Source organism: Eulemur rufifrons, chromosome 2 (genome assembly GCF_041146395.1).
Source record: "Eulemur rufifrons isolate Redbay chromosome 2, OSU_ERuf_1, whole genome shotgun sequence".
In the NCBI taxonomy this organism is placed as follows: Eukaryota; Metazoa; Chordata; class Mammalia; order Primates; family Lemuridae; genus Eulemur; species Eulemur rufifrons.
The window spans coordinates 61872877-61880930 of NC_090984.1; the positions used below are offsets into that span (position 1 = coordinate 61872877).

The 8054-nt window shown below is 36.3% G+C and overlaps 1 non-coding gene across 1 annotated transcript; it reads right to left on the reverse strand.

Moving 5' to 3' along the window:
* Positions 1 to 5447: 5447 nt before the first annotated feature.
* LOC138381014 (U6 spliceosomal RNA) lies at positions 5448 to 5554 on the reverse strand. The gene has a single exon (XR_011232969.1). It is a non-coding gene; the product is annotated as a U6 spliceosomal RNA (small nuclear RNA).
* Between the last annotated feature and the right edge of the window lie 2500 nt (positions 5555 to 8054).

Here is an 8054-nt window from a genome sequence, read left to right on the forward strand (position 1 = left end):
ATATTTTTATTAACCATTCATGTTTATTTTGGATTAAATTAGGAAATTCTAATTACAAAATTAGACTCTAAAGAACTTCCTTCCAACATACTTTTGCACAGCTATTTTCTTATTTGTATGTCTTTTTTTAAAGATTTACATAGAACTTTACATTTTAAAGTACTTGATTGACAAGAACATTTTTCTATATAATGGTATGCTAAAAAATTTCCTTTTTAAGTAATTTACACTTTAAACAATAGATCTCTCTTGGTCTTTATTGCTCTTTCATCATGTGTATTTTCTGAGAGTGCTTTTTTATTCAAATTCAGTTCAACAAATATGCACTGAAAAATTGCTTGGCACAAAACTCTATGTCAGAGCTCAAAAGAACGAGGAGGACTGAGACAGAAATCAGATTAGTGGTTCCAGGGGCTGGAGAGGGAGAATGAGGAATGCCTCTTTAATGGGTGTGGGATCTCCTCTTTGGATGATGAAAAAGTCCAGGAACTACATAGTGGTGATTGTTGTACAACATTGTGACTGTGCTAAATGCCACTCAATTGTACACTTTAAAATGAGTAAAGTGGTAACATTATATATTTTACCAGAATAAAAAAAAAATCTGGCAGAAAAAAGAAAAAGAACTAGTAGGGACAATGAAGGAAAGGCATAAATATTCTGCTTCAGAAGTTAATTTAATTAGGAAATATATTTAAATTATCCTTCCAATTTCACTACTGAGTTCATGCAGTAACTCTGTCTAATCCAATTTAATAAGCATATATTATTAGGGCAGTCATTGTACTTAACACTGCACAGGAATGCTGAAATGAGCAATCTATGGTCCTTGCCTTCAAGTGGCTTTCAATTTTATGGAAACTAAAAATAGCTAATAAAATGTATAATACAAGACAGAATGCCATAAAACTATATGACAGAAATGAACATAGCACTAAGAAAGTGAAAAGGGTAATTAGATTAATTATTAGACAAAGTGTCAGGGAGGAGATAGCTTGATACTTGATCTTCAAGGATGGGTATGATTTTGCCAGTCTCATAAGATGGCAAATATCAGTCCAAGTGAAACGATGAGGATGAGAAAAAGCACAGTGCCAAGAAATGAAAGGTAGTTATAGACAGCACAGAGCACCCACGCTTGGCTGATGGGCATAGTTTAATAGGCCAAACAGTGGAACTTAAGGTTGAAGAGTGTCAACGAGTCATAGCATAGGACTGAAGGCATTCCGAGTTTGAAGGTGGCTTAGACGTCATTTGTTCCGACTCTCCACCTACAAAATGGATCTTTTCTACAAAAGCCTGACAAGTGACCATTCAGCTGCCCTTGGAATCTCTCTAGTGACTCAGAAGTCACCGTATGCTAAGGCAGCCTGGACTGCTGTTAGATAACTGAAATTGATGGAGTTCTTATGCTGATCAAAAACCTGCCTCCAAATAATATCTATCCATTTATTTTAGTTCTATTTTCTGAAACTACACAAAATAACATGAAATATTTTTTCCATATCAGCTCTTGTAGTATTTGAGTCAAGAAATATATTCTCCTTTTTTTCTTCTCTTTTCCAAATTAGATATTCCCAGGTCCTTTAATTGTTTCTTTTGACATGCTTTTTAAGACTATTGCAATCTGTTCTCTGTAAATTCCTACATCCATTTTCATTTCATCAATGAGTACTGAATTTATTTCTCTAGGTTTGTTCTGAGTAGCATAACTTTTGCTTCTAACACAGCCTAAGGTTCTATTCAAGTTTCTGGCAGGCACATCACTGAGTTGACATATATTAAGCTTAGAGTCAACAAATACCTGTCTAAAATTGTTTTCTGTAAGTGCAAATATTAAGTTACTTCTTCCCAATTCAGTACACAAGTGTTGAACTTCTAAATTTGTCATTGGGTAAGATTTGGCCTATAATTGTATACTGTAAGAAACTTTTGGATCTTATGCGTCAAGAAAATCAGCTTTGTTTTTTAAATAATTTATAGTTGTAAATAAATTCATTTTACAAACTTTTTATTTTTTTTTTCTTATAGAGATGGGGTCTTGCAGTGTTGCTCAGGCTGGTCTCCAACTCCTGGCCTCAAGCAATCCTCCCAAAGTGCTGGGATTACAGGTATGAGCCACCATATCCAGCTGAAACTTTCAGATCTTGATTCTTTCATGTGGTATATTAGCTACTCTACTACCTTCTTGACATTTATTAATTTGGTGAGCATGTCATTGATGTTGATATTCAAAGCATTAATAAGCTGTTTCAGTGAAAATTATAGGTGATAGAATTTTAAACAAACTGCTGAAATTTTCCTTCTGGGTAGATTTTAAATTAGCCATTAATTGGTCATCTCTGGGAATGGTCATTGAACTAATTATGAATTCACTCAATTATATTTTCATTTTTATTGGCCAATATTTTATTTATTTATTTTTTTTTTTGTTGAGACAGAGTCTCACTTTGTTGCCCAGGCTAGAGTGAGTGCCGTGGCGTCAGCTTAGCTCACAGCAACCTCAAACTCCTGGGCTTAAGCGATCCTACTGCCTCAGCCTCCCGAGTAGCTGGGACTACAGGCATGCGCCACTATGCCCGGCTAATTTTTTCTATATAGATTTTTAGGTGTCCATATAATGTCTTTCTATTTTTAGTAGAGACGGGGTCTCGCTCAGGCTGGTCTCGAACTCCTGACCTTGAGCAATCCACCCGCCTCGGCCTCCCAGAGTGCTAGGATTACAGGCGTGAGCCACCGCGCCCGGCCAATATTTTATTATTTTGTTCACAGGCTTTTGTTATGAAGCACATTTTAAAATGCATTGCTAAAATTAATGTACTGGCTAGGAGCTCAGGCTTTGGAGTTAAAATTTGGAGACTGGAATTGGGCATAGTCAGCTGTCAGCCATCCCCTTGGGCGAATTACTTACTTCTCCATGCTTCAGTTTCCTTGTCTGTAAAATATGTGTAAAAACACTCCCCACTTTGGAAGGTGGTCATTTGAATTAAATAAACTATTACGTACCAATACTAAAAATAAGAAAACTTAATTATTACTATTTTTATTGTGGTGATTTTTAAATGTCTACAAATTCTTCAATACTCCTCCCTTTAAAAGATGAGCCCTAATTTCTCTCCTCTGTGTGTGGACTGGGCTTAGTGACTTAGTGACTTCTAAAAAACGGACTGTGGCATTGTTTTTCTACAAAAAGAATTGTGGCTACCTCCTTATTCTCTCCTGGATTTCTCACTCTGGGGGAAGGTAGCTGCCATGTCATGATACCTCTGTTAGTTTTCTATTTCTGTGTGACACATTGCCACACATTTAGCAGCAGCCAGTTATCAGCTCACAGTTCTGTGGGTCAGAATTCCAGCATCGCACGGCTAGGTTTTCAGGGTATCATGTGGCTGAAACCACAGTGTCAGGCAGGCTGCGTTCTCATCGGGAGGATCTGGGGAAAAATCAGCTTTCAAACTCACTCTCGTTGTTGGTAGAATTTATTAATAGTTTAATAAATTTATTTATACTATTAATTTATTATGGTGCAGCTATAAGTTCGAGGTCCCCATTTCCTTGCTGGCAGTGAGCCTGGCCACCCTCAGCTCTCAGAGCCTGCCCACATGCCTTACCACGAGGCCCTCTCCATCTTCAAGTCAGCATTAGCACATCAAATCCTTTCTATGCTTTGACTCTCTGACTTGCCCTTCTGCTACTAGCCAGAGAAGACTCTCAACCTTTAAAGGGCTCATTTGATTACATAAGGCCCACCTGGATGATCTCCCTGGCTTAAGGTCATTTGATTTGGGAGCTTAATTGCATCTACAAAATCCCTTTACAGCAGCACCTATATTACTGTTTGATTGAATAACAGGAAGAAGGTATGTGTGCACCAGGGGCCAGGACGTGGGGCCATGTTAGAATTCCACCTACTAATTCCAGGCACTAATTGGCAGAGCTGGGTTTCAAACCCAGGTAGTCAGGCTTCAGAGTCCATGCCCTTAACTATTAACAGTATGCTAAATTGCCCCATTATATTCTCAGGCTACGGCCATATTGTAGAAAGAACGGCACACCATGAGGACTTGAAACAATCTTCTGTATACCTCTATAATACCTAGTATACATATATAGAGATATGTGTTCATATATTTACATATGTGTATATAATCTTCTGTTAGCTATCCAGTGTTTTTGAACAAGGACATTATATGTCAGAAAATGCTTGCAGAAGTCTACTTAAGCAAAAGGAATCCACAGAGGAAAACTGGAAGCAAGGAGAGTATTTGGGTTGTTCTGTTATCCAACGTCCCAAGATGGAAATAATAATTTCCCTCAAATTGTGAAGGTGACAGTATGAGTAGACAGAGAGAGTGGATGGGAAATCATTGATGAAATAGAATCTACTGGATTTAGCAAGTTGATTTACTATTGGGTGTTGAAGGAGAGTCCTGGGACTGTAGGGGTCAAGAAACATTAATATAAATATGAGAGACCTAGAGGTATACATTGGGGAGCTATTCAATGGTGGTAATTGCTCAAGCTGTGTGTGGATGACAGCCCATGGAAGCATGTAAGGAAAAAAAGTAGAGCTGAAGGAAGAATGTTAGTGGATACTTAAATACAGAAGTGTAGTAAGTATAAAGTCATAGAGAGAAAGAAAAGGAACATTTTAAAAAGTAGAAGAAGAATGAGAAGAGTTAAGTAGAAGAGAGTTCCAGGAGGGAAGAGGGTAAGTAATATCAATTTATGCTCTATCTTAAGGTTAGAGAGGATGAGGGCCGAAAAGTTAAATTACAATACATTTTAAAGTAACTTGTAAAAAAAGAAGGAGGTAGCCAGTATATTTCCAAGTTCAGCAATCTGGGAAAGCTGACACAGAAAATAAATCAAACATGTTTCTCTTAAAGATGAGGAGAATGACCCGCTCTCTGAAACCCATTCTAATTCTAATGTTCTTCCTCATGGGAGCTAGCGAATACTGGAAGATTTCTAAGGATGTCTAGTTAAATATTTCTCTCAGGGGAGGTTGTTCATTTAATTCACTGCCAAAAATAACAACGCTGCGTCTTAAGTGTTTCCTGAATTTAAAACCCTGGACACATAATTTGGGCGTTGGTTGTTCGCTGCAATGAAAGCCACAGTGACGCGGTTCATCTGTCATTAGAGACATCTGACGTCCAGTCGTGACAGACACCCACCACTCATTTGTCCAAGTCACCACCACCCATCAATCAAACTGCCCTGGACCAAGCTAGCCAAGCTTCTGGCAACCTTAGGAGAAGGGGCACCACATCCTCCAAGCATATTAACCAAGATGACAATACGTGGATGTGCTGGACACCCACCAGAACCACTGTAAATGCGCTTGAATAAGCACTTGCCACGCTCTGTTCAATAGTCCACATTCCACAAGTCAGCCAGTTTTACTGAAGACAATGTTTTTTTCACAAGTATACACATGTCATTGTTTTTTTTTTTTTTTTTTAATTTTTCATGTCATCCTTGTGCAGGGGCCATGCTAATCTTCTCTGTATCGTTCCAATTTTAGTATATGTGCTGCCGAAGCGAGCACTACACATGTCATTGTTAATCTCTTTATTTTCTTCTAGCTTTTCCTAATTATTTTAGGAAAATCAAACTCTCAACTCTCTAATTCTCTGCCCACTTTCCCTTTTTTCCATTTGTTCAAAAACCAGCCTCAATTCTAATAAAAGTAAGGGAACACTGATTATACACCTCTATTAAGAAAATTAAATTTATATACTTTGAAGTTAAATTAGGCATTGTGAAGAACTGACACCATTAACTTCTAAAGTCCATGAAAATTATTAATAGAAGCTATTCCTTTGAAAATATGAACAAAATTACCCTGTACATTATCACAGTCCTTTAGAAAATGTTTTCCCCTAAGCAGCAATATTCTGATTCTGCCTGTGTGTTTAATTGTTGACATTGCAGAAGTCTGGTTTTTTACTATTTTTTTTGCTAATGTCTAATCATTCAGATATATTATGAAGAAAAAATAGAATTCTATATAATCCAGAAATTCAGCCACTATCTTCAATCCTGTTGCTAAAAGAAAATGCATTCTACATTTCTAACAAGTGAATTCCAAGTTTAGAGCACAAACCATTTGAAAGTTGAAGACTGTGCATATGTAACTAAAGTACAGTTAAATATCTTTTCTATAAAGTAACCAATCTGAATTTTCTGCCCTTATTCTGTTCAAGTTACGTCATTGTGCAATACCACCACGACCTCACTGTTCTGAATTTAGGGAAGTAATAACTCAGAATGGCCAAGACCTTGGATAGAATTGTGTTCCAATCCTGATTCAATCACTTACATGTTCTATGGTTTTTGGGAAATGATTTAACTCCTTTTAACCTTAGTTTTCTATTCTATAAAATAAAAACAATATGAGTGCCTCTCTTAGATTATTGTGGGCATTAAATAAGATTATGGTCTTCTTTTTTTTAATCATTCACCCATATCAGTAAAAATATTTTCATTATGTAGTCTTTATTTATTTTTAATAAATTATCTACATTTTCCTTCTAGACTAATATAGCATGGGCCAGCAACATAAATACTTTCTTCTCAGATTCCAGTGAATTATCTTATGTCCAGCAGAGGTATGTGCACCTTACTTTGGAGATTATCACTGTAGAATATGAATGGATATGGAAGAGGGGCTTAAAAGATTTGCCTCTGTCTGCTTCCTAAGCTGGAAGTTATAATATATGGAAGTGTATAAAGAGTGGTCTCTCTGGACAGATGGTTATCCACACTTTTATATTTTGTAATCTATCATGATTGTGTCACAGAAAACCATCCAAGGATTTTCACAGGATAATGTGAAACATTAGCATTAATTTATTGGTTTACTCTTCTCTACCCCCAGGTATTAGAAGAATCTGCTGGGTGAAAATGCCTGCAAGTAGTCCATACTGTTGGGTTGACTGGAAGAAGTAAGATTCAGGAGGGTTAAACAAAGCTTTCATTTATGTTTTACATTGGATGCTTCTTTTACATACAGAAATATTAAAATGAGTTTAATGTTCTGTTTTTCTAGAGAGTATATTTGTCCCTGATTGTGGAACTATTCTTGATACATGGAATTGTACATTGTTTTTCAAAAATAAGAGAATCGTGGCGTTTGATTTCCATGTGACTTCTGAATTTTCTAGATGTTCAGGAGTGACTTTTATATATTCATTTTTCATCATTGTATCCAGTTTATTATCATAATGCTGTTATTATTACATTATTGATTCCTTTGTTATTTTATTTCTACTTAGTACTGTAATAATATAAAAATAGTTAAATGAATTGCGGCTTCTGGAACATTTAGATGTGATGTGCATCTAATGTGCATCATTTGTTTCCTCTCTGATTTCATAGGTAGCAATCAAGATGGCTTCCATGATGATTATATCTTAGAAGGATAAGGAAACTGATCATAATGTAGGTAAGAATGCCATTTGATGTTTGATCCAGTTAAATGTCATGCATCTGACCCTTGCTTGTCTGATCTGCTTGTTTATCTATTGAGAATCTGGAGACTATGACCCAAATGGAAAGGATACAACAGTAGAGTCCAAATTTATTTCAGATCCTCTCCAATGCAGGGATTCTCAAAGTCGCTCAGGCTGTGAGTCAATCTAAAGCAAAGCACGTCCTTCCTTGAGTTTTTCCAGGTAAGTGATGCACAATTTGTTTGGATAGTAAATTTGTATTCAGTTTAACTGCCCTCTCAAATGAGTTATAAAATTTTGTGTTTATAAACTAAAATCTAATCTATGTTCTGCTAAGAAGTCAGGCTGCCAGACTTTGGCTAAGTAGCAGGTTCCTACTGAGCATGCGTGTGAGGGATAGTTGCTTTGTAGGTGCATTATCAGTGTTGACTTGCTTTGGTGTGCTTTTCAGTCACTACTATCTGTTTTAAAAACATAAATTGCGATTAGTTTCATCATTATGCATTTATTTTCATTTAACATTGTGATTAATTCTACAATTGTAGTGATGCGTATTTGCCCTAATAGTATTATGGTCACTTTTTTTCTATAACT